The sequence below is a fragment of the Crocodylus porosus genome, unplaced genomic scaffold (genome assembly GCF_001723895.1).
Source record: "Crocodylus porosus isolate Cpor-Errol unplaced genomic scaffold, CroPor_comp1, whole genome shotgun sequence".
Taxonomy (NCBI): domain Eukaryota; kingdom Metazoa; phylum Chordata; order Crocodylia; family Crocodylidae; genus Crocodylus; species Crocodylus porosus.
In genome coordinates, this window is record NW_017728927.1 from 15,922,399 (window position 1) to 15,946,955 (window position 24,557).

A 24,557-nucleotide genomic window follows, 5' to 3' on the forward strand; every position below is an offset into this window, starting at 1 on the left:
TGCCAAACCCCACATTTCAGGCTTTCAACTGAGTAGCATACAATGATTGAGCAACTGCTAGCTAAAAGGGCATTTTACATTTTAAAAAATACTTCAGGGAACTAGAAATTACTCTGCAAATCATCATACAGAACATCTGACTTTTCCCACCAACCTTCTTATGGTCCCACACAGGTGGAGGGAGCAAATATTATTTGTGGGGGCTGAGTAAAACTTAAAAGATAATTCTATTGTGCTGCTACACAGACAGTGCCCAGCAGGTAAGTGTGTGAGGGAGAAGGGGCATGGGGGAGGGAAGAGACATAGGAGAGAGATCAAGGCCCCCTTGGTGAAGAAGGGAGTGAGGTAGGGGCTGGGGTGAATGGGGCCCCGGGGCAGGTCGTGGGATAATTGGAGCCCCAGGCAGCTCATCCAGGGGTATGGTGGGAGGGGTGCTGTGCAGACCCAGGGCAAGGCACAAGAGGCACATGCCTCCAGATTTGTGCACAGAGCAGAGGTGGGATGCCACTGTGGGCTGGGGCTCTGCACCCTGCTGCCATTGCCCTGAAAGCCGTGTGCTGGCTACACCATGCCCCAGCCCACCCGGCAGCAGGAGACAAATGGGATTGTGTGGCTTCCAGGGCAACATCTGTAGGGCACAGAGCCCAGCCTGCAGTGGCAGCCCACCTCTGCTCCACGCACAAATTCAGGGGGCATGCACCCCCTGTGCCTTGCCCAGGGTGTGTGCAGTGGCAGGAGTCTCCCTGTGCCCCTGGACGAGCCGCCTGGGGTTCCAACCAACCCGCAGCCTTCCCTAAGGCCCAGTTCCTGCCCCACTCCCTCCCTCACGATGGAGGGCCTCAATGTGCCCCCCCACACCCCTTCTTCACAGATTTGCCTGCTGGGTGCTGCTCCACATGCTGCTGCATTCCTGGCCTCCTGCAGCAGGCTGTGGTTGCATGTCTGTGCGGGCCCTCCCCACCATGCTGTAGCCACCAAGAGCCCATGCCTGGAGCCTGCACTGCTACTGCTGCCCTGCATTTGGGGAACTAAGCCCCATTTTCTCTGGCCCTCTGCCACTTATGGTCCCACATTGTAAAGGATTACATCCTAATCATAATGGTAAAATACCTTGAAACCTCAACCACGTGGCATCTCATACCCAGATGATATAAAGTTTTGCAAAGTTTTATCTCTACCCTGTAAATATAGGATTTTATATTATACCTATTACTGTAATATCCAGATCCCTAGGTTTTATTCTACATAATGACATTTTGATTCTGAGTTAAGCTATATAAAGTGTCATACCAGAACTCCTAACGCTATTATCCATTTGAATGCCAGAAAATAGTTCTAAAAAGCATTTAATTGCCTGCAGATTATTTTAATATCTTTGTAAAATGGGTCTGGTTTTCATTAGAAGTGAACTAATCATGTTTTGTTTTCAATTTATTAACATACTGGATTGCCTTCCCTTTATCAGGCCACTAGAAAATGATACAGAATCAAGAAGTAGCACTTTCAGGTATTTTATTTGCATTTGTTCATGGTCCTCAGCATAATAAATTCCTTTGCCCATACAAATGCAGAAATCTGTCATGCTGTGATTGGTTTAACATAGTTTGTTGTTGAAAAATCAAAGACTGCAGATCTGAATACAACCAAAAGAACAAAATTCTGTAGATCTATTATAGACTGGCTAATAAATAAAGACTTAGGCAGAAAAAAAACCATCCCACACATTCACACAGTGCACTTCATTTTCTGTAGATATTAAGCATACACATGAGAGTCCATTTTCTGCAGGTATATCAAGCAATAAATATGATCATTGATCATATCCTACTGGAGTTTAGAAGAGCAGTAGTTAGGTTTCTTCGAAAATAACTGTCCAAGTCATTAGTGCAGTAGCAGTTAATATGGAGGATGGCTTACCCTATATAAATAAGGTGACCATACATCCTGGATTTCAGAGGCCAGTGCCAGCCAGCTGGGGAGAATTAAAATGAACATCCCAGAAACACAGGGGCGGAGAGGTGGAGTGACATGGAATGGCATGGCACAGCCCGGCACACCGCGCTGTCCTGCCCCACCTCTGCCTGCTGTAGTGCCACGGACTTGGGAAGGGGAGTGGCTCTGAACGGGGGTGGTTTTGGCTGAAATAGTCCTTTTTTTTTTTTTTTTAATAGGAAAAACATTCCAGCCATCTCCGTTTCTGATTTTCCACTCTCCTGTATGGTCACCCTGTATATAAATAGTCCAGTGGTTTGGAAGAGCCAGCATAATGGATAGTCCATGAAGTTCCATAACTAAATCCAGAAAGGGCACATATAATTATCTAAGAATTTCATCTGGCAGTTCTTGTATCAAACCTATATCTTGTTGTTGAGCCAGAAGATTAAACAGACCCAAGGGTCAAAACCTGTCATAGTTACAGGACTAATGGTTACAGAGCAACTCCTCTCCCCTATGAGTCAAGCCTCATTTTTTTTACCCTCGGGTCAAGTGGAATATTAGTTCTCCCACTTTAAGACCGACCCTTGTGCTATGCTCCCCAGTGTATCAGCTGCGCTTGCCCAGCAAGGCTAACTGTATTTGCCACTCATGGTTCTTTCCTTTAGCAATTCCTGGTGATTTGTGAATACAGTAATCAGACAGCCTTTGTAAAACTTACTTATTACTTTTTCTCATAGTAGGAACAGAATATAACAGAAAAAGTAGTTTAGAATAAAAAGTTCTCACACTTGTCCCTCTCACCCACAAATTACCGTCTCCTAAGGGTACCCTGAAGTTGACCTAGCTTTTTTGGAGATCCCCAGCACTGCCCTTTCTTCAGAACAGCTCTCTCGATAATTACTTTTTCTCTGCAAGACTGCCAGAATTCTGTTTCTTTCTGTTCTTGTTAGTTCCCAAACTTTTCCCTTTCTGGATCAAACAGGTCTGGTAAGCTTAAGAGTGGATCAAGCCAGAATCCTTAGGTGACAATAGTTTTCCCAATCCAATATTGAACAGCCATTATTCAGGTCAACAGATGGTATTAATAAATTATTACTAAGTAGCTACACAATATATCAGAATCACTTCATTTCTTTCTGGCTAGGTGGAAAAAGGAAGGATCCCAAAATGTTTTTCTATTGTAAAATGAGATTCCGTTACAGGATTGAGAACTCCTGTTCCAGATCATATCATTTTCTTTTTTAAAAAAAAAAGGAGCTCAGAGCCCAGATGTATATTTTAAAAGTATACAACCATTCATCTTATCTAAAAATGTGTGCACCAACTACTCACCTTATCTAAAATTCCTGGAACTCACAAAGCAGATACGTGGCAAATATATTTTAATGTGTGCTTTCTGAGTGTATCAGACCATACTAATACAGTTGTCTTCATCTCACTTCTCTTTCTCCCCAAAACTTGGAAAACTATTCAGTCATTGGAGGACTTTCCTTTCAACATACAATTTCAATGAAGGGACTTGCATTCTAGGGGCCTCAAGGGAAAAATGTAATTCATCTTCTGTTTACCCCTAAGCTACTTAAAAATGAATATTAGAGACAGACATTAGAGATAAAATGTTGCCAGAGAGGAAGGCAGTTACCAAATCCCTTTAGCTTCCAAGGTGTGCCCAGTTTTCCCAAGTATGCCTAATTCCCTTGGAATTTCTTAGCCTAGCTTTCCATTTTAAATGGCCTGTTTTGGTTTGCCTTAAACAAAAGGGATGGAAAACCCACAAAATAAAATATGTTTGTGTCAAACAATTGTCTCAAACAATTTATGCCATTTCAAAAACTGAAACACAATAGAAGAATGAATAATTGAATGGAATGCCTGTTTTTCTATATTCTTGTATAATTTTTTCTTTGTCTCACTGTCCCTGGGGCCCATGCTAGTGAAAACACTGTCACTTAATGTACTTTTGTTTCCATGAGAGAAAGCTGCATATTTATTGCCATTGTTATAAATACAGTTCTGAAAGTACCAACATGAAGGAGTGCTTGTCTCCTTCATGTAACTCAATTTTTGGTATTTGAAGGATCATGTGATAATCCCTAGGAACAGCAACAAAAGAGCATGAGTTGCAAAATCACTTGTGAATCAAGCAAAGTGATACTTCTACTCTAAGGCTTTGCCTGGAATACTGTGTCCAGACACTCTGGAGTGTAGGGCTACAATTAAGAATGACTTGGATATACTAGAAAAGTAATCCATAATCAATTAGATGTGATTCCACAAGGACAAGTGCAATATCCTGTACTTGGGATGGAATAATTGTATGCAAAAATACAGACTGAGAAATGACTGGTTAGGCTGCAGTACGGCAGAGAAGGACCTGGAAGTTACAGTATCCAAGAGCTGAATATGAGCCAACAGTAGGCTCTTGTTGCAAAAAAGCCAACAATCTACTGGGCTGTACTAGCATGAATGTCACTTGCAAATCAAGGGACGTCTTTTTTCCATTCTGTTCAGCACTGGTTAAGCCTCATCTGGATTACTAGGTCATGTGCCAGGCCTCACACTCCAAGAGGGATGTAGACAGATTGGAAAAAATAACAGAGCAACAAAAAACATTAGAGGCCTCAGAAACATGACTTCTGAAGAAAGGCTGAAAGACCTAGGGTTATTTAGTCTGCAGAAGAGAAGACTGAAGGGAGGGGGGAGGGTTTAAAACAGTTCTCAAATACCTTAAGGGTGATTACAGAGAGAATAGAGTTGGGCTTTTCTCTGTGTCTGTATGGGACAGGACTAGGAGAAATGTCCTCAAGCTTCAGCAGCAGAAATTTGGCTGCAGATTAGGAGGAACTTTCTGACTATGAAGGTGGTCAATGATTGGAACAGGCTATCTAGACAAACCATGGAATCTCTATCCCTGGAAATTTTCATGAGCAGTTTGGACAGACATGTGGCTGGGATGATCAAGTCAGGGATGGCCCTACCTTGAGCAGGGCATTAAACTAAATGACCTCCTATAATCCTATGACATCAGACCTGAAGGGAGGAAGGGAAAGCCCACTAATTGGCAATATAAATTATCTCTTATAAGAAGTTCTTGCTCACAGAATCTGAGCTAAGAGTTCTCTGTGCAGGAGGCACAGGCCGAGCAACTTTGTACAGTGCCAAAATGCAATGAGCTAAACATTGTTCATTTCAGAGACAATTATGAATTGGGGTTTGCTAGAACACAGCAGAAGGGCTTGTTAAAAACCTGGCCCAGCTTTTCTGGGGAAATAAGATGGAGAAAACAAAAGATACTGGGGCAGTGCTTAAAGCACCATAGATTCATAGGAAAATAGGGCTGGAAGGGACTTCACACAGTCATAGTCCAGCCCACTGCTCAAGACAGGATCATCCCTGACTAACCATGCCATCCCAGCCATGTCACAGGATTGCACACACAGGAAAACGTATCCTTCATACTCAGGATGCTGACTTTACTTTCCCTTCCATGCATCTGCTTCTCCTTCTAACAAGGTTTTGAAGTCTCCAAGGAGGATTCACATCACTTAATACAGCTTGTAAGCTTTTGTTTATATATAGAAAAAAGGGTCTGGAGCAGAATGCTGTGGTGGGCCAGTAGGGGGCACTCCTGCACTGAGCCACCCACCTCACTATGTCCAACCAGCTACCAAGCTCCCAGTGTCTCCCCTGGGGTGCCTGTAACCGGCCAAACCCCAGGAGCACACCCACAAGCCTGGGGTAACCACCGCCACCACGCAGACTCAGGTCTCTGTCTGGGCCCTGTGCCGGCCTTGTAGACCTTGGGTTCTTGTAGTGCTTCTAGTACAGTGGGGCATAAAAAGTAGCCTCCCTTAGTCAGCTGGGAAGAGGGAGCTAAAAGGTGTGCCCAAACCCTCTCAAGCATGTACCACAAGGCTTGCTAATGGATAGCGTTATTGAATAGATAGGGCAGGCTTGGGGAGAAGTGCAATTTACAGAAGTATCAACATCCTATTCCCTACTGTGACCGTTTTCCCCCAAAACTTAGTATCAACCAGAAACTTGGCCAGTGTGCTTTCCACATCCTCTTCTAAATCATGGATAAAGATGTTGAACAGCACAGGACCAAGAACCAAACCCAAAAATCAGACTATGCACCTCAAAAAACAATTTCATTTACTTTTAAAGAGCGTTAGCCAGCTACCTGCATACAGCTAAGAAACTCAGCAGGTTTCATTTCCATAGATTTTCACAGCCAGATGCTCAGCTGGTGTATAGTAGTTTACTGCCACTGATGGCATTACACTGATTTACAGCAGCTGAGAATCCAACCCTTTTCCTTTTGATTTAGAAGGTATTGCTGATCATTCTGACATTCAGTTTTCCTTTGCTGGGGGGACAGATGAGACTTCAAGGATGACTTTAGGAATCTATGGGCTAGTTTCATTCAACAAAGCATGCTTTAAAAGTGTTATTTCAGTGTAAGACAAATACCCAACATTTCCATTTCCCTGGCTGAGAACCTAGTCTTAAGATTTTAAATTTGTCAGCAGAAAGAGAAATACATATATACAGAGCATGGCCCTGTTTAGAAAATGACAGTTTTTAGAAATCCATTTTAATTTTGGATTACAGACACATTTTCTGTGGCATTAATGCTCTCTAAAGGTCTGAATTTCAAAGAAAGAATAATAATCCCAATAGTCTTTCCAAGGAAGCTTTTGTTTTATGCTGTCTCTTCTCTGGTAATAGAATAGCTAGATGTTTTTTTATTAAACCATCTTATATAAGTATATCTATAAGTTTGTCACCAAGACTTCCTTTAATGACACCCTTAAAGAATATTGATATTTATGGGGCAGGGGTAGGAGGGGAGAGGATCACAAGAACGAACCACACAAAAGAACTGTTATTGCCTTAGTGTGAGAAGCTTCACGTGACATTACTTAGCTTAACAAGTGAAGTATGAAAAAGATGGGTATAACAATAAATGCATTTCATGAAACATAATTCTACATACCTCAGAGACAGCGCTGCTGGATGCTGCATGAATTTAGGTTATGGGACTATTACTTGTTGCTCAATACTCCCTGAAAATCTCTGGGGAAACAAAACATATGATTCTCAAACAATACTGGCAGGGGGTTTCGGAAGTATTATATGGCTGTAAGCAACCTAATATGAAGCGATACCCTTTTTATGTAATAGAAAAAAGACTGTGAATATGTTACTAGTTATAACTCAGGACGATTTCCTTATTCAAGATAAATTCTTTTCTCTACGCTTGTACCAGACAAGGTATTAGAGATTTTGTATTAATATGGGTGCTTTTATATAAGATGGGGCAGTAATATCAAGCAGCAAAATGGATATTATGATACCTTATTCCTGCTCATGAAAAGAGGCAATTATCTAATAAACAAGTTAATCCAATAATTCATAAAAGGTAATACACCTTTAAATGTGTGTGACCAGACTTCTGATTTTTATGCTCTAAAATATGCCATCCAGTCTGAACTCAGTAAGTCAATCAGGTTATAATAAGCAACTGTCATTATCCTACTTTAATGTCCACTAGGTAGAGTTATTCGATCTACATCAATTATTTTGTCCAACAGAAGTCAAGTCACTGCAGAGAACCTTGTCACAGTAATGTTCTACTCCATTATTTAAATGACATTAGCCGGGGTAGCAAGCCAAAATTCCGCTTTATTATTATCCTAACCTGTATTATGCTACTATCTGTCAATATATTCTTAATAATACCCTCCTTCCATAGCAATAGCTCCAGTGACTCAGTTTTATAATGCTATCATTGCACTTAGTACCCCGAGTTTCAGAGGTGTATAATTCAAGTTAATTCTGCCGCCTCATGGGCAGTAGGGCTGTGCAAAACAGCACCATTTCGTTTCAACTTTCGTTTCACCATTTTGATGGGACGGTGTTTCACTTTGAGTTTCATTTCATTTAGAAAGCACTGTTCTGTTTCATTTCGTCAAAACTGTCTCGCTCAACGCTGTTTCGATGTTTCACCCGTAGGCTATGATGGGGAAGCACAAAACTTCCTATAACTGTCATTTCCTGCCTGTTTTGAATGAAACTTGCACGGACGGTAGCCCCTTCTGAGGCCATGAAGCCTGCCAAATTTCAAGGACGTAGGTGCAGGGGTTTCTGGGAAACTGCACCTCAACATCTTGAAAGCAAAACTCATGTCACGTGTGTGTGTTAAGGCAAAGCAGGGTGAAAACTGCAGACATGTTAGCCCCTGTTGAGGCCACAAAACCAAGTTTCAAGGAGATAGGTACAGGGGTTTCTGGGAAACTGCAACTCAAGCTGCTGACAAGCAAAACTCTGTGTGTGTGTGTGTGTGTGTGTGTGTGTGTGTGAGTGTGTGTGTGTGTGTGTGTGTGTTAAGGCGCAGCTGTTTTTCTGTCCCTCCCCCCGAGCACTGGGATTGGAAGGCTGCTCACAGAGGGATCATAGTCACTGGCCAGCTACACAGCCAATATGAGAGCAGTTCTTCCCCCCTCCTCCCCCTCCCTCTCCTTAGTTTGTGTTTCCCTGCAAGCAAGCCCAGCTTCAAAACTTGAAAAGTTTCAAAACTTTTGAACATTTTGAGTGCCCTCATTTCGTTTTGAGGCTGTTTTGAAGCCCTTCATTTCATTTTGATTTTGCTGTTTCGACCTCAAAATGAGGCGAAATACCATCAAAACGAAACACCCGGTGAAACTTCGCACATCCCTAATGGGCAGTAAGCATTAGGAATGCAGATCCTTTGGCATGATTCATGCATCTGCTCTGTTTCACCATGTTTATCAGCATTTCATCTGCTCACCCATATGGGCTGCCTCTTTTTTATCAAGAATTATTCAATGTTAGAGATTCATGCACTGAAGCATTCCATACTTTCTCGTTTACAGTGAAAATAATTAGACCATGTATGCTCTTGGTAATCTGAGTGAATAAGCCTGTGTATACATACCATTAACAGCTTCCATTTTTAATATCATGATATATGTTATGGATGACACCAAGTCTGAGGAGTTTATAGGCCCCATTAAACTAAAACATGATAACATAACCTTGTGTTGCAAAAGGCCTGACTAATTGTCACCTGGACTGCTTCATTTCACTCCTACTTACTGGCCACATCTACATAAGACACTTACTGCACAGTAGCTCATTATTACTGTGTAGTAGTGTCGTGGGGCACAAACCGTGAAGCTACTGCGCAGTAGTAATGAGCTACTGTGCAATCAGCATCACCATGAAGCACTGTGAGGACACTACTGTGTAACACCAGTTACCACAAAGTCGTTTAGTAGTTGGGTATGCGCAGTCAGTGTCTCGTGTAGACAGGGCTACTCTGTCTACCTTAGAACTGAAAGTTCCTTGGGCCAAAGACCAACACACTTTTTCATTTTAGAAAATCCTACCATATTGTGGGTGTTTCTGCAACTGAATAATAATTCCCATTTCTCACAGAACTAAACTTAACTCATTCATTGCCTCCTGACACTACTACTGGCAAAATTTGTCCTCTCTTACTTCATTTCATAGATTTCATAGACATTAGTGCTTTCCTCCATTTCAATGATTGGAACAGGCTATCTAGAAAAGCTATGGAATCTCTATCCCTGGAAATTTTCATAAGCAGTTTGGACAGGCATGTGGCTGGGATGATTAAGTCAGGGATGACCCTGCCTCGAGCAGAGAGTTAGACTAAATGACCTCCTTTAATCCTATGACATCAGACCTGAAGGGAGGAAAGGAAATCCCACTAATTGGCAATATAAATTATAGACTTCATAGATTCATAGACATTAGGGCTGGAAGGGACCTCAGAAGATCATCAAGACCAGCCCCCTGCCTGAGGAGCAGGAAGTCAACTGAGGTCATAGGATCCCAGCAAGATAAACATCCAAATGTTTCTTGAAGGCGTTCAAAGCAGGTGCTTGAACCACCTCCGGCGGCAGGTCTATTCCAAACCTTGGGGGGTTGACAGTAAAGAAGTTCTTCCTTATTCCCAGCCTGAAACAGTCATGGAGGAGTTTGTGACTGTTCGATCTTGTCATCCCTTGGGGCGCTCTGGTGAACAGACGTTCCCCCAGACCCTGGTGGTCACCCCTGATAAACTTATAGGCGGCCACCAGATCACCCCTAAGTCTGCGCTCTTACAGGCTGAAGTGTCCCATGGCTCTCAGCTTTTCATCATAAGGTCTGTTTTCCTGACCTCTGAGCATGTATGTGGCTCTCCTCTGGACTCTCTCAAGCTTCTCCACATCCTTTTTGAATTGTGGAGCCCAAAACTTGTCGCAGTACTCCAGCTGCAGCCTCACCAAGGCCGAGTACAAGGGGAGAATGACGTCCCGGGATTTGCTTGAGAAGCATCTATGGATGCAAGCCAGCGTTTTGCTCACTTTACTAGCTGCAGCATCACATTGCAGGCTCATGTTCATCTTGTGGTCAATCATGACCCCTGAGTCCCTTTCATCTGTAGCGCTAGCCAGGGTAGCTCTGCCAAGCCTATAAGCAGGATGTCTTGGAGAAAAATCTGCTTCATTCCTACTGGAGATTATTATGAATGTTAAGATGGTGGCAGCTCCAACTTACCTGTTGGCAATGTAACAAGAAAGCCAATGAAACGTGTTTCTGCCATGTCCCAACTTTGATCTGACCCAGAGTGACATCCCCCCATCTCTTAGCCTGTGAACACTTGTCATATGAAACCCTGGGCTAAACTGCTCTGGAACTGTTGGTGCCCATAGCAAATTAATTGGTACAATACTGAAAATAGTTTTTCTTAGAGCTTTGGTCAGGTGGTCTCAAGCAAGGTTTTTCCTTCCAAACACTCCTACTTCCAGCATACACACACACATCAAAGTTCCCACCAGACCAAATCTTACATTACACTTCTTTTACCTGAGCCAGGTACCGATTCCAAAGGATTACTCTGTGGTCACACTCTAGCTGAGTTTCATCTCTGATGCTTTTCTAAAAGACAAACCAAAACACAAAGTTTATTGCTCCTGCTTCCACACTTCCCTGCTTTGCCTAATATATCACAGGAAGACCCATCATTTTAATTAATGAAAGACAGAGTACTTACGTTACATCCATACTCCCCCCTTTTGGGGCTTAATCAAACTCCTGTTAATATCAACGGCTTTTGATTTTCATGAAATCTGGATGAAGCCCATAGCTTTCTATTGCCTGGTCTTGATGCTGAGTGGTACTCATGTCACAATATTGTCACATGGTTTCTAGGTCTTCAAGGAAATGACTCTTTCTCAATTTTTAATTCTTTAGGGCCCCACACGAAAGGGCCTGATCTTGGCTGGAAACTCTATGTGCTGTTGTTAAAATGAACAATATATATAGACATATATAGATAGATAGATAGATAGATAGATATAATTATATAGAGATATAGATATAGATATAGATATAGTTAGGGTTCAAAATATATTTATATCAGCTTTATGCAAGAACAGGAAATTTTTCTTCCAAGGCCAAAAAATCAAGTTGTGCTCCACAAAGAACTATTGGCTTTATTCAAGCACTGGATGACAAGAATTAAGTATGTAGAATGCTTTCATAGCATACACACACACCCTCCATTATAATGCTAGACAGACAGACAGACAGGAATACTTACTTTTAAAATGGGTTCAATGGGAACTTTCACTAGCTGCATTCATAACATTTGGTTGCAATGATCATAACAGCTATGGCTGGGTCTTGAAAACATGTAAAACAAATCAATATTAATAGCAGCTCATCTTATCAAAAATGACAGCCCGAGAACTCTGCACAGAATGAGAGTCTCTTATTCCACAGCTAACTTTAGAAGTCAGAGATGCAATAAAATGGGGGAACAACTTAAGATTTTCTTTCCTTAATGCAACCTCTGTACTTATGTATTTGAAATAAATGCAGCTTTTCATGCTAATCTGTATGTTTTGAAAATGACTTGAAGCCAAGAAATCCAGATCCTGTTGTTAAATACTGAAGCAGTTTTCTAGAAAAAAAACCTCTGCATGACAGTCAGTATAGCATTAGATAAAATGGGACCAATTCTCTTCTCACTGAAGTCCCATTCATTGTTAGGCTTGTGGCCATATACCTGAAAGAGCATTTGCTATTAAACATCTGGAAGTCTCTCTCTCAAATTTGCCTTGTTTCAGGACCTAAATAACTGAACCATGGAGAGGCAGAAAATACCACGTTAGAGTCTTCTGAAGTGGGTTCATCATAAAATAAAATATTTTAGGAACAGATTTGTTACTGGGAGGATTTTCTAACCCGCTCAGCTGTCAAAGTCCACACACTAGGAATATTCCAAACATATCCCCTTCATGAGGCTTGGCTTTATTAACACAAAAAAATAATAGCCAGTTGAGTTTAAGCATGTTTCCTGGACTTCAACTGCTTGTATTGCTCCTCCCTTAGGATTGCTTGGCCCATATCCTAGATCACTACCTAAAAACCCCCAAAGCTGATTTCATCTTTCTTATTTCTGGGTAACAAGTGTTCCTGGACCAGCAGATTCAATTTAATGCCTCCTCAGCTAAATCAACATTTGCTTAACTGTTGTCACAAGAAATCCAATCTTAAAAAGTACTGATGAAGATGAAAAAAAAAAAAAGCCTTAATTAAATTTGGGTGTCTTAGGTCTGTATTACAAATTTATACAGCAGTCTTAATTTCAAAGCACTATACAACCCTTAACTAATTGATCGTTATAACATCCTAATTGTAAGTGGTGATGGGCAGGGTGCAGCCATGGTTGTTAAATAATCTGAGCCTTATCATAATGAACATAAAGAGAACTCATGAACTATCGCTTCAGATATACAGCATATAACAATAGCCTCTGACAGCATTAGTAGTCAACTTCCATATTAGTGAAAAATGGAGCATTTAACTATAGAATAGGCAGCTGTATTGTAACCGCATTAAGCATTCATCTTTAAAGTCAACATTTAGTTTGTTGCCTGAAAAGAAATGGAACCAGTGCTTGTTCAATAGAATAGTAAAGCTTTTCAAGTTTAATTTAAAGGAAGAAAAAAAGTCCTCTGGAAACTAGAAAAGCTATTTTTCAAGTGTAATTTAAAGGAAGAAAAAAACCCAGAAACCAAAAATAAAAAAGACTCATTTCAAAGATTCACCTGTCATGTCTACTATTGATTTTCATAAACAGCTTGCTAACCAGCCAGTTTTTCTGATCATGTACACTATATGCTCACAGCAGGATCATGACAGATACCCAAATTAATTTTTTACCCAGGAGAAAACACCACACACTCACACCCAAACTGATAGTACTAATACCATCTTGTCAGTGGTAGCCAGGTGCTCTTATCTGATGATACTTGACAGGCAATAGAAGAAGAGCCCTACATTGTTAGAATCAGAGATGACTATTGGCTTCTAGAGACTGACTTTTTTGTTTCAATTACCTGGTACTACTAAAAATACGTGAAAAGCAAGGAAAGGAAAAGTGGTCTGTATGCAGCGCTGGAGACAGCTAATTACTGGATGCGAGATTGATAGCACCTCCTAAGCGGGCTGAAGAAGTGTCATTTTAATTAAAGGTATTACAAAACATAGACTCCTAAGCAAAAAATAAAAACTGTTTTCCTTTTTTTTTCGTGTTCTTGTTTCCTTCCTTTTTGCTGAGAACTGTCCACAGTGGAATTCAAAATTCCACCCTCTTCTTTATTAGTTGGTTCCTAGTTTGGGTAATGAGCATATTGATGGCTTTTCTGGCTCTGCTGTGAATCACTGAGTTTTCAAGTTCTAAGAGAAACAGCTGGTAGCCATTCCACAGCAGGGAATTCAGCGATGAGTTATCCCCAGCATCGCATCCCTCAAGCAAGCACAAACTCCAAACAAACAGTACATCAAAGGCTTTAGGGAGGCTGAAGGTAATTTGTGCTGCTTCAAATTCCAACTGATAAGTCTCTAGCAATTATTTTTGTGTGGAAGAATTAAAATTTCACAGTAATAAGGCCACACTGATAGGCTTCAGAATCGAAGCAAAGACAAAACAGGGCAGCGTGACCCTCGACCCTGATATATATTTTTTTTTTCACGAGAGCCACAATTTGCAAGTTCTTGCTAAAGCCTGAAGCTTTTAAAATTTTAATGTTTAATCTCATACTGCCATTTTAGCTTCCCGTAAGAGGTTCTGAACGTGATAGGAATTTCAGCAGCGCCAAACTGCCACAAGGCTTTACCTGCTTGAGAAAGAAATACCAGTGCTATTATTGTCTAATAAACAATAGAGTTGTAACCAGATAGCTCTTCTGAATGAAATGTATGTCCCAGAGGAATCTGATTCAGCATCATTTTTGGATGACATTTGCAGGTCTTTTCATCAATGGGATAAATCTTGGTTTATTTTTTTCTGTTTTCATTCTGAGCAAGAGAGACGTTTCTTGAATGTAATTAAAATCACTCTACAGTCGAGAGAGGTGTTAGCAGCAACGAGTTTCTTGATGAGGTCCGTGAAGTAATGGGAGGCAAAACCTCATCAAGAGGTAAAGGATAGGTCCCAGTTTTTTGGTAAAGGATAGGTTCTACATCATCTCCCAAATCGTTGGGGACTTTTATATCATTTCCAGAAGCCATGCTTGGGGAAGAAAACTTCTGGAAATAACATGGACAATTCAGCTGAAGATGAGACAAATTCTCCTCCTTAACTATCACCACATTCAGGAACAAATACAGTAAAAATAGCACCCCCACATTTTCATACTGGCTCTGGCTACAGGAGTTGCTAACTTGTACTTTGCTACCCAGTAATTGTTACCAAAAAAATGCCTGCAATTTTCATCACACAAACTTGATAATAGTTATTAAAAACACCCATAAATCTCCCCCCAAATTTCAATGCAACGATTAAATAGCAAAGTGCTGCTACCAGCTCACCCACCCCATCATGTGTAGGGCAGCAAGATTTTACGGAATCTGAGACGGCTTTGCAGATGCAGCTCATAAGTGCAAAATCTTTCTTGCACTGCTGCTCTTGCAAAATGAACTGTGGGTAGAAAGTAGGGCAGTGGAAGCTCTAAATACCAGACTTGCCCCAGAAATCAAGTCCTTAAAGGTGTTTTGCACTCAGTTCAATGACAGGGTGCAAAATTACAAGTGCGAATGTTGCACTTTCGAATGCTGTGTAATAGGAGGAAAATGAAAATTGACAGACGTGCCCCATAATTTTGGAGACTGTGCCCCATAATTATTCTATGCAGGGTTACCATCCTTAAAACCAAAGCTGGCTGAAATAAATGATCCAAGTAGGTTTCATTTTGCACCAGTCATCATTTTTATACCATTTGCTAATTTACTTTATGTAGTCTCCCAGACAGAAATAGGATGTATCACAGCTCGGTTGCATAGCTGTCTGGATGGGCCTCCCCAGGGATACCATTGCTCAGTGGGTTGCAGAGATGGGTCAGAATGGAAAACCCAGGTTTGCGGGGTTGGCTGCAGGGGTTGGTCTCAAGATCGCTTCTTGTTATGTCTAAGGACATGACTTGTCAGAAATGCTTTCTCCCCCTGCCCTCTTCCTGAAGACAACCTGTCAGTTTGTGATGTTTTAAGGCTGTTGTTATTATCGTGTTTGTGATCAAAGTGTCACTTGGAGGAAGCTCATGGCACCTTTAACTTCATGTCAAGCTACGCTGAAGCCTCCTGCACTCCACTGTGGTTCTAGCTGGGGACTGGCAACCCTTGATAAATAATATTGGCCTGACCTAAAATACGACTCCATCTCCCCTCCGACCCCATACAGGCACTGACCAGAAGAGGTGACTATTCACAAGGGAGGTCAAAACCTGCACTAACTCACTTCCAGCTGGAACAAAAGAAGGAAGTAGAGGAACTAGGTGTATTTATTAGAAGGGCAAAATCAGATGTGGCCAGAGCAGATATCTGAAGCAACTACCTGTTTTGTTTTTTTAACGTCCATTAGTCCAATTTTCAATAGTGACACAAATCTTTATACCAGATAAAGTCTAAAATATTATTCATCATTTTTAAGCACATGCTAAATGCTTTTTTTAAACTGAATGCCACAAAATGGTGTGCCACAGAAGTGGAGATAAATCTCCAGCATGCACAGTTAATTTGTTGTGATTTTGTAAGCTTTCCCCGCTAAGATGGTCTTTAATTGACGGAATCTATGAAAGCTGAACAAAACTAGATGTTTTTCAGAGAAATTATGTTGTATCAAATAGCTGTACTTGAAATTCTGCCATGGCTTTCGGCACACGGTTTTTGTATTATTCAGTGCCCAGTGGTCTTTGGAAGACTACAAACAATTCAGCTTTTGAACTATACACCTGCTAAGCATTGACTTGGAATACATTCTTTTTCTGCATACCCATAAGGCATGGTACAAGTCCCACTGAAGTCATCCCACTGATATCATATCTACCTGGATTAGGTCCTTAGGCTGAATTAACAGGAGTAACATTACCATATTAGGCTGTGCTGATCAGCTATGAATGCAGATATGCTGCTGAGACATTCAGAGATAAAGCAGAAGAATGGCAAAACTACCAACTGGCTGTGCGGACAGGCAACTGGCATTGGTGAAAAACATGCATAGGTACCATTTTTTTCCACACTAACCTGCCTGTAGACTTAAGTAATCTATATAGCCACAAACTCTTGCATCAATACAAGATTAAACAGGCCGCGTTATTCTTCCAGTACAGTAAGCATATACTACAAATATTTTTTTTTCTCTTATTGTTTGTCTTTTGAGTTCTGCTGACTGTGGCAGATCCTCGTCGAAGAGATATCTACAGGCAGTAGAAGAAATAATGTGGACTGAAGAAAGCTGTCTTGTAGAAGAGCAGTAACTGCACCTCAACACCACCCTCAGGAGCTTTGAATAGGGAACTGGATGCGGCACACAGGAGACGAGGCTTTCTATGACAAATCAGGCCATAGCAGCACATTCACAGCAAAGTAACCGCATGGCCCTTTCCCGTGTATCAGCAGGACTCAGAACAGAAAGATGGCATTTGGGACTGTTCAGATCTCCCACACTGGCAGTGTTTGGAGGTACAATATAATAATGCTGAAACTACTCAACCGTTCCCCGCTTACGGCTATTTTCCTACATTGCTGTTTTTATGGTGGCACTAACAGCTCCATGTACTAGCAGTTTGCACTAGTGCTTTAGCTTTACTGTCAAGCGAAAAAAATGCTGATGCACAAAATTGCTGTAGGTTTGGCACCTGTTAAAACTGGCGCGGCCATTTCTGCAACAGTTCTGAGACTCTCGACTGGGGAAACTGAAAGTAGTCAATCTATCGAACCTGTCACATATTAAGCCCCAGTATGATCTCAGCAGTGAAGCTAATCGCACTTCTCCTTCCACCCCTCCCAGTATTAGATTTCATCATCTATTTCTAGGACAAAGCTGAGAACCCAGGGCCATAACCGGGCCATTATGAAGCCCATGAAAGATTGGAACCACCATGTGCAAGCTGACTCCTTTTGTCTTTTAAAGGGGTAACTCTTCATTTATTATGAATAGGGTAGTCATGAGGGACCACTCACTCACGTGCGGGTTTCCCTTGGCTCCAGTCACACTGACTTGTGCAGCGCAGCTGGTCACTGTTGTTACAGGCTCTGCAATGACATCCTATGAAAAATACTCTAATCCATATATCTATAATCAGAGAAGCTGAGATTTTTCCATGCACAAATGCATTGTAATTGTCACTGGATTCCTACAGAAGTATTTTATTGCCTCAACCGTCATATTCAAAATACTTACAATATGATCGATGTGTCTAATACAAATCAAAAAGCTATACCAGAACTTGTGTTAGCTATAGAAATTAGAGGAGATCATAAAAAGGGGTGGAGGAGAGATTTTTTGTGGCATTTCATTTTTTTTTGCATGAAAAAACCCTCCCTTTATTTTTTAAATGAAAAAGATCTACCACTCTCTCAACTAGTTTAAAAATGGGGGTACTGCAAAAGTGTCATTAAAGGTTCTCCCTTTTTTCCCCAGTTAAAAACATCTAATACCAGTAAAGAATGAACTAATACCTATAAAGAATACCACTAAAGAATTAAGAAGGAAAGGGTAAAATTCAACATACTATGAAATAAATAAAATATAAGAAATGAAATCTCTCTCTGGCAAAGAGATTGAAGCTGTATAAAGCTCATTAAAAAATACCATAATAAAACACATTTATAAGCAAAGAGAAATGCTGTGTTTCTTTAAAGCTACCGTAGTTATGTCAGAGACCAAAGACACTGGAGTAAGCCTGATGTAGGCACTAGAACAAGAGAAATAGTACAATAAAATGTGTCTACTGCTAAACAAGTCATGTCTTCCATATCCAGGTTAGGGAAAAACAATAAAAACATGTATTTTAGCAAGTTTAATAACTTGGTTGTTGAATAGACCTGAAGAGAAGACCTAATAGCCAAAAGGATAGTTAAGGAACAAAAGAGTTATACATCAAAATAAATCACCTATTCTTAAAATGATCCAATACTGGGGGAAACAATGCCTGGAACAACTCAACTATCAACTAAAGTCAAGACTATCTGAATTGTGGAAGTTCCTGCAGAGAAAGAAGTATTGGATCCTATTGAGTTTACTGAGAGTTTCTGCCAATCCCGCTGAAGTTAAAAGTCAAAAACAAGTGTATTTAGGTTAAGAAGTGTTACGTGTTCTTCTGGAGGTATGAAATAATACTGAGATACTATTGTGATGGGCAGCCTAGAAATACCTTAGATAAATTAGATTAGATAAAATACATAGGGGTAACTATGGCACAGACTATATTTCTACCTGATTTTCCAGATAAAGAAATAAGCCTACTAGAAATGAGGAATAAAAGTCTGGATTTATAAGATGAAAAATTCTATCCCTTCTTGGCTTTTGCCCATAGACTCAGATCAGAAATAAGAGAGCAACGACTGACTTTGTTATTTCCAGCCAAACACTGTATCTAGCACAAAATGTCCCTGTCCTTTGATACCAGATCTGAGCTTGAATCAACTTAATAAAATAAAGAGAATAAAAATACTGAGTAGAACTGATCCACAGGCCCAGATGCAGCACAGGAGACACCTTGGTAAACTACTGATTTTTTAAAATTTATCTTTTATTTTATTCCCTGCTTCTGCAGGGAGTTTTCATGGGGTTTTTCTTTTCTTTTTTGTTGTTTGCTCACTGTTTTTAACAAACATGCAGATATAATCACTTCAGGCTAGACTACCACTTGGAATATTATATATATATATAAAGGGCTTAGTCCGTCTGTCTGTGTGTCTATCCGTCTGTCCGTAATGCTTTTGGGGAGCATGGGGCTCCAGCCAGTGCTGCATCAAGAATGCCCATCAAGGATGACGGGTGGGGCATGGCTCCAATGGACAGGGCCAGGCAGACACGGAGCAGGAGGGAGGAGGGGTGGGTGACGCGGGGCAGATGTGGAGCGGCGGGGATGGTGTGGGGTGAGGCATAGAGTGGGTGGGGTGGCAAGCGGCTGGATGCGGAGCAGAGGCAGCGGAGGGCAGGGCAGTGGGTGGCAGCAGTGGCCATCACATGCAAGCTCCTGGGAGGTGGCAGTGGTGCAGGGTGGTGGCACTCTGTCTCCCCCCGCCATCATTTTTGATGGGCAATTTGCTAGTAATGTCATAAGAGGACAGGAGAATAGGAACACTCCCATATGCCCCCCTCATGCAGGCTATTTGATACCTTGTTTCTAGGCAAGCAGAAATTATTACAACCAACTTGTGAATGCCTTTTATAAGTCCCCCACCCCTGACATTCAACAGCAACTGTGAGCCTGTTACAGCCCCAACTAGATATCTCTTGACTTTTGGCTCATGCTTTTGGTATTGGTGCTTGGTCCCTCTCTCAGTCAATATGGCAGCCATCACGTAACCAAGTCCCAGAGAGAGACAGCCTTAAAGCAAGCCAATGGCATGAGGCATGGAAAGGCAGGAAGCATGCAGCTCCTTTGCTCTATCTAATATTTGGGACCAGTGCAGAGATTGATATTATTTGCTGGTGCTATAAACCAGGGAAAGATTGCTACCTGCCCCACAAAAGGAAGTATTGTGCCTCATATCTTGAAATCCCAATGCATTTCCCATTGATCAAGGCACCCAGCCTACAATCATGGAAAAGTACTCAGTGTGCATTTTTCACCTTACAATTCCATTCACAGATCAGCAGGAACCCAGTTCAGCTAAGCAGGCTGGGGGATTTTTAGACTCCCTTTCTTTTTGCCGTGTGATTCTTTTTTCAACATGTTTCTAGATAACTCTCCAGTAAATTAATTAATAAATCAGTCCTGAGGAGGACTGACTCATGAACCAGGAGGAAGCTAATAAAGCAAAGCACTTTGGTGGACCCTTGGCAACTTTTTGTTTTTACTTTCAGCTACTTGAAACTTCTTTGATGTTTGATTATAAAAGCATGTTAAAACCCTTAGGAAGGAGGCTCAAGTAGTTTACACATACAGTTAAGAAGAATTGAAAAGCAGAGCTGACTAAACATTGCAGAAAGTGAGCTCATACGCAACCAGCTGAATCCCAAATGACTAGTTGCTGCAGCCGTGTTTGTCAGGGGTCCTGGAAGCTTCAGATTTGGCTGGAGAAGGATATACACTTGGATACATGTACTCATGACTGTCACTCCAAGGGGGACTCTGTAGAAAGCCAGTCCAGACCCAAACAGACAGATACTGTTAAAGCAGCCTCAGCTACAGGGTCTGTATTTGTAAAATATTTAAATGGTCTCCGTCACCACAGCACCTCACTATCATCCCCTGCATTATGGATGAGAAATTGAAGGATGAAGAGATGGACTGACTAAGGCCAGAACAGGTGTCCAACACATCACAGATTTGAACACAAAGCCTCCCACATCCTAGGATAGCCCCGTAACTACTGGACAATCTTTCTTCAACTCGAAGCCTTCTGAGTTTCACACCCATGGGATCACGCATGTGCCTAAACTGAGTAAGGGTTTACAGAACTGGACCCTAAGGCTAGGGACAGACATTCAAAAAGCCAGAGTCTAAATTGATTCAATCTTTGCAGATTAGTCTAATTAGTCTATGTTGAACCAATTTGCAGATGCACAGACATTCCCTCTGGACTGAGGAAATACAGGCACATGGCTGCAGTTTCTCAGGCCAGGAGCCAGGGGAGGAGGGGCACACTAGAGCATGCCCTCAGCTGCAGGGAAGATGTACTAAGGGGTGTGGCCAGCCCCAGCAGTCGCCTGGACTGAACTGGCCGGGGGGTGGGGTTGAAATCCTCCCTGAGACCCACCAGCATGAACCAGAGCCAGGGTCTGCCGAACACTCCCTCCTCACTGCCACAGCAGTGGGGGCATGGCCTCTGAGGCAGAGGGGGCATGGAGGGGGGTGATTCCCCCCTCTATCCCCACTGCCTCCAGGGGACCACAGCTGGGGTCTACCCACCCCAACTGCCGCCACCAATTTCTCCATGCATGGGGCAAGCAGTGGACTAATCCCCATCCTGCCCTCTCTACCAGACGCTGGAGGGAGGGGGGAATAACCATGCTCCTTGGCCCCTCACCTAAGGGACGCTGCCAGCTGGCCTCTGACCGTGCCCATACACAGCTGCTGGAGTGGCAAGGAGACAGGGCCCTGATAGGGGCTTCAGCCCCTGTCTTGGTGCCCTGGAGCATGGGCCTCTTCCCAGTGGGGGTCACAAGCAAGGGGTCAGAGCTGCCTCAGACTGTGTAAGGCACATGGCAGCACTGAGGCTCGGAGGGGGTCATCAACCCCTAAACCCCCCCAGCACCGCTGCTGCCACTGCTCACCCTATGCAGTCTGCGGCAGCTTTCCCCACCTGCAGCGTGCTGTCTGAGCGGGGCTGTGCTCGCTACTGCAGTGGGGCAGGGCTGGCCTCACCCCTCTGCTCCCCAGCCAGAGCAGGGACAGGCAGGGGTGGTGTCTGGCTAGACACCAGCCCTGGAAGGGAGCAGGGAAGAAGTTTATTCCCTCTCCCCCCATCCCACCAGCATGGACCTGTATTTCTCTGCTGGCTGCTCATGGCAGGGGCATAGCCAGGCTCTGGCAGTAGCCTAGACTGAACAGGAAAGGGAAGGGTTTAATTCCCCCCTCCTTGGCCCACCGACCCGAGCAAAGGTCCTCCAAGCACACCCCCCCCACCCGCTGCTGCAGCAGCAGGGTGTAGTCTGGCCAGCCAGCATGGCCCCTAAGACAGAAGGGGCAAGGAGAGGAATTATTCTCCCCTCTGCCCCCAAGGGACTGCAGAGGGGTCTGATCGCCACCACCAATTGCTCTGTGCATGGGGCAAGTGGCAGAATAAGCCCCCGCCTGCCCCCTCCACTGGACGCCGGAGGGAGCAGGGAATAACCCTACTCCCTGCCCCCTTCACCTATGAGGGACAAAAGTTGCATAAACTGGTTTGAGCTCAATTGGTTAAGACTGATACTATATTCAGCCAGATTTATCTCAAACCACTTTCGAACATTTTGAAGCTGGTTTATGTGCACTGAACTTATGTTCTGTTACAGGTTTAAACCAGTTTCTGATCACTTAAACCAGTTTATGTGTAATGTCTGCCCCTAGCCCAAAGCTTTTTCCCCTGTCCCCAGCTTGGGATAGGTGGTGAGCTGTGTTATAGTGAGTTGTGTTATCACCTGCTCTCCTGATTGTACTTGAACACTGTATTCCTGACACTGATACAAAGTGAGTCCCTACAACTTGTTGCAAACTTTGGAGGGAATATTCAGGCACTTTTCCAAATCAGACCCAGGCTGTTCTTGTTCCCAACAGGGGGGCCAAAATTATTGTCCCACCTAGTACTGTTCCTAGCCTGTCCTAAGAATATAAGCTTGAGATATTTGCACTCCAAACATTTTTTAATTTTGAGGTTTTAATCAAAACTCTGCAGAAACCTTATTCCCCCCCACACACCCATTTAATAAATAAAATGTACGTTCAAGAGGGAATAAAAGTACAGACACATCATTTGAATGCACAAATACAGGTTTCACAGAGGACTATGAATCGGGTTTCTTCTGCTGTTATAATTTACAATTACTTATCACATTAGCTCCTAATTGTCTTTTCAGAGTGCACTCAATTACAAAATTAGAATCCTTATCTTCCTGTAACAGCCACCTCCTAGACGGATCCCCATAAAATGTGCAAATTGGCTAGAAGAATATTTTCCTTATACCATTCCTGTTCATCAAAAGGTTGTCCTAAATCAAAGCCTGAATGTGTTTTTGTTTCTCCTGGTAAAGAAAGAAACCCAGCTGCCTGCTTGAATTAGCTTATTAGCCATTTGCTTATTCAGAGACCAGGCGGTGTCCTGGATTAACTCTTTTTCTTCCAGTGCACAAAATCATAACTCTTAACTTTGTTTACACACACTGGGGATAGCCCAGAAATAACCTACTACAGCATTCATCTTGAGAGCAGCTGAACAGCAGCACTGAATGAAGCAAAAAGGAATAAGCGTGTCTTTTCTTTCTTCCTTCCTTTTCCTCCTCCTGCATCTCTTTCTGTTTAAGCAAGGGGGAATTCCTGATTTTGTTTTATGTGCCAGCTGTGCCCACACACTTTGATCAGGCTCAGCTAATTAGGAAAGTCAATTATTTTATGGTCAGTGCAATAATGCAGACTCCTGCTGCTGATGCAAGGAGCCCTGTCTTTAAGGGGAGGGCAAGATGAGCCTTGCTGGCTACTCCAGCAAAGGCCAAGCGCAATGCCCATTGAAATCAATGGAAAGGTTCCCTAGGAGGAGGGCTAAATGCTTCTGAACTGGCCTTAGACACATTGCATGGGTATGTACTCAGGAAAATCAAATCTGAGCACCTTTCAAGGCTGCCAGGATCAAATCTGTTTCAGCCAAAATAGGCAAGCCCTGGCATCTCACAGATTCAAGTGGTAATAGCCTGTGAAAAAGGGAAGTTAAATATTAATGCTTGTATAAATGGCAAACCTCATGCATTTTCAATAGCTTTTCTTTGCCTTCCCTACTCCCCAGGATGCTTGGTATTTGCATTCTGTCCTCGGGAAAGACCTAAATAAGGCTTGCCACACCAATCTATAATCCGATTATAATACAGTCAGTTTTATTTTTGTTTCTCAACATGCATTTGTATGGGAACGTGGAGACCCAACAAGTTGAATTCTAACCTCGTATCACAACTGTATACTGGGCGTCTGAACAGTTTAGCAGATTAATGTAGTGGATCAAGAGATCTTAAACTTTCCTATATTGGGATCCACTCATTTTCCATACTGCAACGCCATCCCTTTCCCAAGTTTAGCCAGCATCCCCTTCCATGTAGGGAAATGAAAAGAACAGAGTGATCACAACCTTATAACACCTGGGGTTCATAGATTTCATAGACATCAGGGCTGGAAGGGACCTCGGGAGATCATCGAGTCCAGCCCCCTGCCCAAAGGGCAGGACTTCAGCTGGGGTCACAGGATCCCAGCAAGATAAGCATCCAATTTACTCTTGAAGGTGTTCAATGTAGGTTCTTGAACCACCTCCGCTGGCAGACTGTTCCAGACCTTGGGGGCTCGGACAGTAAAGAAATTCTTCCTTATGTCCAGCCTGAAACGGTC

At 42.5% G+C, this 24,557-nt stretch overlaps 1 long non-coding RNA gene across 1 annotated transcript in view; it reads right to left on the reverse strand.

The window, feature by feature from the left end:
• Positions 1–6,938: 6,938 nt before the first annotated feature.
• The window catches only part of LOC109314759, a 23,715-nt gene continuing 6,096 nt past the window's right edge, over positions 6,939–24,557 (reverse strand). Inside the window, exons 2-3 of the long non-coding RNA XR_002102365.1 lie at positions 10,840–10,911; positions 6,939–7,017 (exon numbers count right to left, since the gene is read on the reverse strand). This is a non-coding gene — a long non-coding RNA (uncharacterized LOC109314759). The remainder of the gene's footprint in view (positions 7,018–10,839; positions 10,912–24,557) is intronic.